Here is a 6673-nt window from a genome sequence, read left to right on the forward strand (position 1 = left end):
GTTGGCTAACCCGACCGCACCACGATGGGGCAAGCATAGGCGTCTCAGTGAGCTTGACACAACCCGGAAACAGCTGGCGGTGCTGAAACCAGGCTTGGCACGAGGGAGTACCTGTGTCAAGAACACTGCCGAGAACCAGCTGGCGGTGCTGGAACCCAGATGCGTTGCCCTATTGTGCAAGAGCCAATGGCACGACCGAGGACCAGCTGACGGTGCTGGAACACGGTTACTAAGCTGTAGGTGCCCGCGCTTAAAAGCACTACCAAGGACCGCCTGTCGTTGGCGGAACTCGGATACCCAGGAGGAGGCACCTAAGCCAAAGGCTCGGCCCGGAACCAGCTGACGGTGCTGGAACCAGGTGGTGGACCCGAAGGCCCACAGGAGAGGAGAGAACAGCTAGGCCGCGAGGCAGCCGCAGTTACCAAACCCCAACAGTCCTACAGGGGGAGCTGGGCCTACTGGCACTACAGAACCAGCCTTGACTACCAGTTCACGCAGCCCACATAGGAAGCTCCTAAACTGGAGGCACCCTGGAGTTGGCTAACCCGACTGCAACACGACGGGGCAAACATAGGCGTCTCAGCGAGTTTGACACACCCCGGAAACAGCTGACGGTGCTGAAACCAGGTTTGGCACGAGGGAGTACCTGTGACAAAAACACTGCCGAGAACCAGCTGGCGGTGCTGGAACCCAGATGCGTTGCCCCAGTGTGCAAGAGCCAATGGCACGACCGAGGACCAGCTGACGGTGCTGGAACACGGTTACTAAGCTGTAGGTGCCCGCGCTTAAAAGCACTACCAAGGACCGCCTGACGTTGGCGGAACTCGGATACCCAGGAGGAGGCACCTAAGCCAAAGGCTCGGCCCGGAACCAGCTGACGGTGCTGGAACCAGGTGGTGGACCCCAAGGCCCACAGGAGAGGAGAGAACAGCTAGGCAGCGAGGCAGCCGCAGTTACCGAACCCCAAAAGTCCTACAGGGGGAGCTGGGCCTACTGGCACTACAGAACCAGCCTTGACTACCAGTTCACGCAGCCCACATAGGAAGCTCCTAAACTGGAGGCACCCTGGAGTTGGCTAACCCGACCGCACCACGACGGGGCAAGCATAGGCGTCTCAGCGAGCTTGACACAACCCGGAAACAGCTGACGGTGCTGAAACCAGGCTTGGCACGAGGGAGTACCTGTGACAAGAACACTGCCGAGAACCAGCTGGCGGTGCTGGAACCCAGATGCGTTGCCTATTAAAGATTGTCTTCCTGGAGCCCCAACTAGCGGTGTTGGAGCTAAGGGTAAGCAGGGGGAGCAGAGTGTAGGCCGAAGCCTGCACTGGAGGCAGCTTTGTGTCTGCGTTGCGTTTGCAGGACACTTTGCCGGCTACACAGTGGGGGAACAGCTGGCGTTGCTGAACCCCACTAACACAATGGCGTGTGTTTTTCTCTGTGCAGCTAGCACTTGCGGTCAAAAACTAGCGATGTTAGAGCCCGTGTTGAAGCAGGAGGAGGAGGAGAGGCGCAGAGTGTAGGCCGAAGCCTATTTGAACCAATTTCAAAGGAAACCTTTAACCCCCCCTCAGGTGTTACAAAGTACAAGAGACACACCTTGTGCAGTATTAATGCTGCACAAGTGAAAGGTTGCTCTATTAATTTGTCTACTTGCACACGCTGAATGAAAGACGTACACAATTTAGCCCATTCTACAGTCAAACTGTAGTGGATGCGTGACTTGGCTTTTTAAGGAGACGCAGCACAGGTGTCCCAAATAACGCCTTGGTGCTTGGCGCAGCTTCCTGAGCGTTGTTATTTGCTGTACAGGAGTCTGCGCTCTTGTGTTATCCCTTGGCAATGCCCTGTTAGAGTTGCCCGTCTTATGACCTCATTTCATGTTGGCCGGTGCGGTTAACGATGGCCATAAATCCCAGACCCACAGTGCCTTTTCATAAAGTCACACTGCAGTGCTGTGATTCGTGGCCTTGAGCAGTAAATATTTTGGCTGCTCACACACGTCCTTACACCTGCTTCAGACTGGGCGGCCTCTGCAGTCAAAATAAGACAACGAGGAGCATTGTTTCAGGCAGGGCGGACGCACAGGCGCAACAAGCCAACCAATGATGTCAGAAGACCCCCCCCTCAGGTGTTGCAAGGTACAAGAGCCACACCTTGAACAGCATTAATGATGCACAAGTCAAAGGTTGCTCTATTTAATTTTGCTCCTTGCACACGCTGAATTAAACACGTACACTATTTAGCCCATTATACTGTCAAACAGTAGTGGAGGCGTGACTACTAGTCTTTTTAAGGAGACGCAGCACAGGTGTACAAATTTACACCTAGGTGCTGTGCGCAGATTCCTTACCGTTGTTATTTGCAGTACAGGAAACTGCGCTCTTGTGTTATCCCTTGGCAATACCCTGTTAGTGCAGGCCGTCTCATGACCTCATTTCATGTTGGCCGTTGCGGTTAACGATGGCCATAAATCTCAGACCCACAGTGGCTTTTCCTAAAGTCACACTGCGGTGCTGGGATTCGTGGCCTTGTGCAGTAAATATGTTCGCCGCTCACACATGTCCTTACACCTGCTTCAGACTGGGCGGCCTCAGCTGATCCCTTATCGCATGCCGCGGCCATGAGGCCGCACAGTCAGAAGAAGGCGGAAGGAAGGGAGTGAAGACAGGGGAACATATGCACTGCTCGTGCCATATCAATCAAAATATGAGACAACGGGGGGCGTTGTGTCGGGCAGGGGGGACGCACAGGCACAGCCAGCCAACCAATGATGTCAGGAGACGGGCAGCGCTAACAATGGGGGTGCTGCGTGTCATTAAAAAGGAAAGTCACACCTCAGGGACATTGTAATGGTCTGTAATGAGACACATTTTGTACTTGTTGAGTTCCACGTGTGCAAGGAGAAAAAGTCAGCCACCTTGTACAAATGCAGCAGTACTGCTGTACAAGGTGGCTGTTATACATAGAAACACCTGGGGGGGTGGGGGGCAGGCTCCCTTCAATTTCAGTTCATGTGCCTGCGTGGCGTTTGCAGGACACGTTGCCAGCTACATAGCAGGGGAACAGCTGGCGGTGCTGAACCCCACTAACACATTGGCTGGTGTTTTTCTCTGTGCAGCTAGCATGTCCGGGCAGAAACTGGCGTTGTTTGAGCCCAGGGTCAGCAGGAGGAGGAGAGGAGCAAAGTGTAAGCCGAAGCCTGCACTGGTGGCAGCTTTTGGTCAGTTGTGCCAGCGTGGCTTGTGCTGGACACGATGCCGACTACACAGCAGGGGAACAGCTGGCGGTGCTGAACCCCACTAACACATTGGCTGGTGTTTTTCTCTGTGCAGCTAGCATGTCCGGGCAGAAACTGGCGTTGTTTGAGCCCAGGGTCAGCAGGAGGAGGAGAGGAGCAGAGTGTAGGCCGAAGCCTAGTTGAACCAATTTCAAAGGTTACCTTTAACCCCCCCCTCAGGTGTTGCAAGGTACAAGAGCCACACCTTGAACAGCATTAATGATGCACAAGTCAAAGGTTGCTCTATTTAATTTTGCTCCTTGCACACGCTGAATAAAACACGTACACTATTTAGCCCATTATACTGTCAAACAGTAGTGGAGGCGTGACTACTAGTCTTTTTAAGGAGATGCAGCACAGGTGTCAAAATTTACACCTAGCTGCTGTGCGCAGATTCCTGAGCGTTATTTGCTGTACAGGAGTCTGCGCTATTGGGATCCCTTGGCCATGCGCTGTGAGCGCTTCCTGTCTTCTGACCTCATTTAATGTCGGCCGTTACAGTTAGCGATGGACATGAATCCCAGACCCACAGTGTGTTTTCAAAAAATCACACTGCGTGGCTGGGATTCGTGGCCTTGTTCAGTAAATATGTTTGACGCTCACACATGTCCTTACACCTGCTTCAGACTGGGCGGCCTCATCTGATCCCTTATCGCCTGCCGCGGCCATGAGGACACCCAGTCTGAAGAAGGCGGAAGGAGATGAGTGAACACAGGCAAACATATGCACTGCACATGCCCATCAATCACACCCTCGCTGTTCAAAAAAATAAGACACCGAGGGGCGTTGTTTCGAGCAGGGCAGTCGCACAGGCGCAGCCAGCTAACCAATGATGTCAAAAGACGGGCAGCGCTAACAAGGGTGGTGCTGCGTATCGTTAGAAAGGAAAGTCACACCTCAGGGACAGTGGAATGGTCTCAATGAGACACATTTTGTACGTGTTGATTTCCACGTGGGCAAGGAGAAAAAGTCAGCCACCTTGTACAAATGCAGCAGTACTGCTGTACAAGGTGGCTGTTTTACATAGAAACACCTGGGGGTGGGGGGCAGGCTCCCTTCAATTTCAGTTCATGTGCCTGCGTGGCGTTTGCAGGTCACGTTGCAAGCTACACAGCAGGGGAACAGCTGGCGGTGCTGAACCCCACTGACACATTGACTGGTGTTTTTCTCTGTGCAGCTCGCATGTCCGGGCAAAAACTGGCGGTGTTAGAGCCCAGGGTCAGCAGGAGGAGGAGAGGAGCAATGTGTAGGCCGAAGCCTGCACTGGTGGCAGCTTTTGGTCAGTTGTGCCAGCATGGCTTGTGCTGGACACGATGCCGACTACACAGCGGGGGAACAGCTGGCGGTGCTGAACCCCACTAACACATTGGCTGGTGTTTTTCTCTGTGCAGCTAGCAGTTCCGGGCAAAAACTAGCGGTGTTTGAGCCCAGGGTCAGCAGGAGAGGAGCAGAGTGTAGGCCGAAGCCTAGTTGAACCAATTTCAAAGGTTACCTTTAACCCCCCTCAGGTGTTGCAAGGTACAAGAGCCACACCTTGTGCAGCATTAATGCTGCACAAGTAAAAGGTTGCTCTATTTGTTTTGCTCCTTGCACACGCTGACTAAAACACGTACACTATTTAGCCCATTATACTGTCAAACAGTTGTGGAGGCGTGACTTGTCTTTTTAAGGAGACGCAGCACAGGTGTCAAAATTTGCACCTAGGTACTGGGCGCAGATTCCTGAGCGTTGTTATTTGCTGTACAGGAGTCTGCGCTATTGTGATCCCTTGGCCATGCGCTGTGAGCGCTTCCTGTCTTCTGACCTCATTTCATGTCGGCCGTTGCGGTTAGCGATGGACATGAATCCCAGACCCACAGTGTGTTTTCAAAAAATCACACTGCGTGGCTGGGATTCGTGGCCTTGTGCAGTAAATAGGTTTGCCGCTTACACATGTCCTTACACCTGCTCCAGACTGGGCGGCCTCAGCTGATCCCTTATCGCCTACCACGGCCAGGAGGCCGCACAGTCTGAAGAAGGCGGAAGGAGATGAGTTAAGACAGGCGAACATATGCACTGCTCGTGCCCATAAACCACACCCTCGCTGACAAAATAAATATGACAACGAGGGGCGTTGTTTCTAGCAGGGCGGATGCACAGGCGCAGCCAGCTAACCATGATGACAAAAGACGGGAAACGCTACCAAGGGGGGTGCTGCGTATCATTAGAAAGGAAAGTCACACCTCAGGGACAGTGGAATGGTCTCAATGAGACACATTTTGTACGTGTTGAGTTCCACGTGGGCAAGGAGAAAAAGTCAGCCACCTTGTACAAATGCAGCAGTACTGCTGTACTAGGTGGCTGTTATACATAGAAACACCTGGGGGGGTGGGGCCAGGTTCCCTTTAATTTCAGTTCATGTGCCTGCGTGGCGTTTGCAGGTCACGTTGCCGGCTACACAGCAGGGGAACAGCTGGCGTTGCTGAACCCCACTAACACATTGGCTGGTGTTTTTCTCTGTGCAGCTAGCACTTCCGGGCAAAAACTAGCGGTGTTTGAGCCCAGGGTCAGCAGGAGGAGGAGAGGAGCAGAGTGTAGGCCGAAGCCTGCACTGGTGGCAGCTTTTGTTCTGTTGTGGCAGCGTGGCTTGTGCTGGACACGTTGCCGACTACACAGCAGGGGAACAGCTGGCGGTGCTGAACCCCACTGACACATCACCTAGTGTTTTTTCTGTGTAGACAACACTTCCAGGTGGCAACTGACAGTGTTGAAACCCAGGGAATCAAAGAGGAGCAGAGTGTAGGCCGAAGCCTGCAGTGGAGCAAGTTGAAAGGGAACCTTTAACCCCCCCCCCCCAGGCATTTGTTGCTGAAAGAGCCATCTTGTACAGCAGTAATACTGCACATGGAAAATGGTGGCTCCGAAAATTATGCTCCTTGCAAACGCTGAAGTACACACTCATATAATGTGTCCCCTCACACCGTCAAACCATCCCGGAAGTGGGACTTTCCTTTGTAATGTGACACAGCACAGCCGTCATTCCAACCCCCTTGGTGCCGGGCGCCACCTCCTCAACGTTGTTTGGTTCTGTCACGGAGCCCGTGCTGTAATGTTATCCCTTGGCCATGCACAGTTAGCGGTGCCCGTCTTCTGACATCATGTAGGTGTCAGGCTGGCAGTGCCTGTGCATCCAAGCTGCCCGAGATCCAACCTTGCAGTGTCATCTAATGTAGTCCCACTGCGGGCCAGGGATCCATGGGCATGCGCAGTGCATATCATCGCCTCTCACTCACCTCCTTCCTGCTTCTTCAGACTGTGCGGCGTCACGGCCGTGGCATGCTATTAGGGATCAGCTGATGCCGCCTAGTCTGAAGAAGCGTGAAGAAGGGGAGTGAGAGGCTAGTATATGCACTGC

The sequence above is a fragment of the Ranitomeya imitator genome, chromosome 2 (genome assembly GCF_032444005.1).
Source record: "Ranitomeya imitator isolate aRanImi1 chromosome 2, aRanImi1.pri, whole genome shotgun sequence".
Taxonomy (NCBI): domain Eukaryota; kingdom Metazoa; phylum Chordata; class Amphibia; order Anura; family Dendrobatidae; genus Ranitomeya; species Ranitomeya imitator.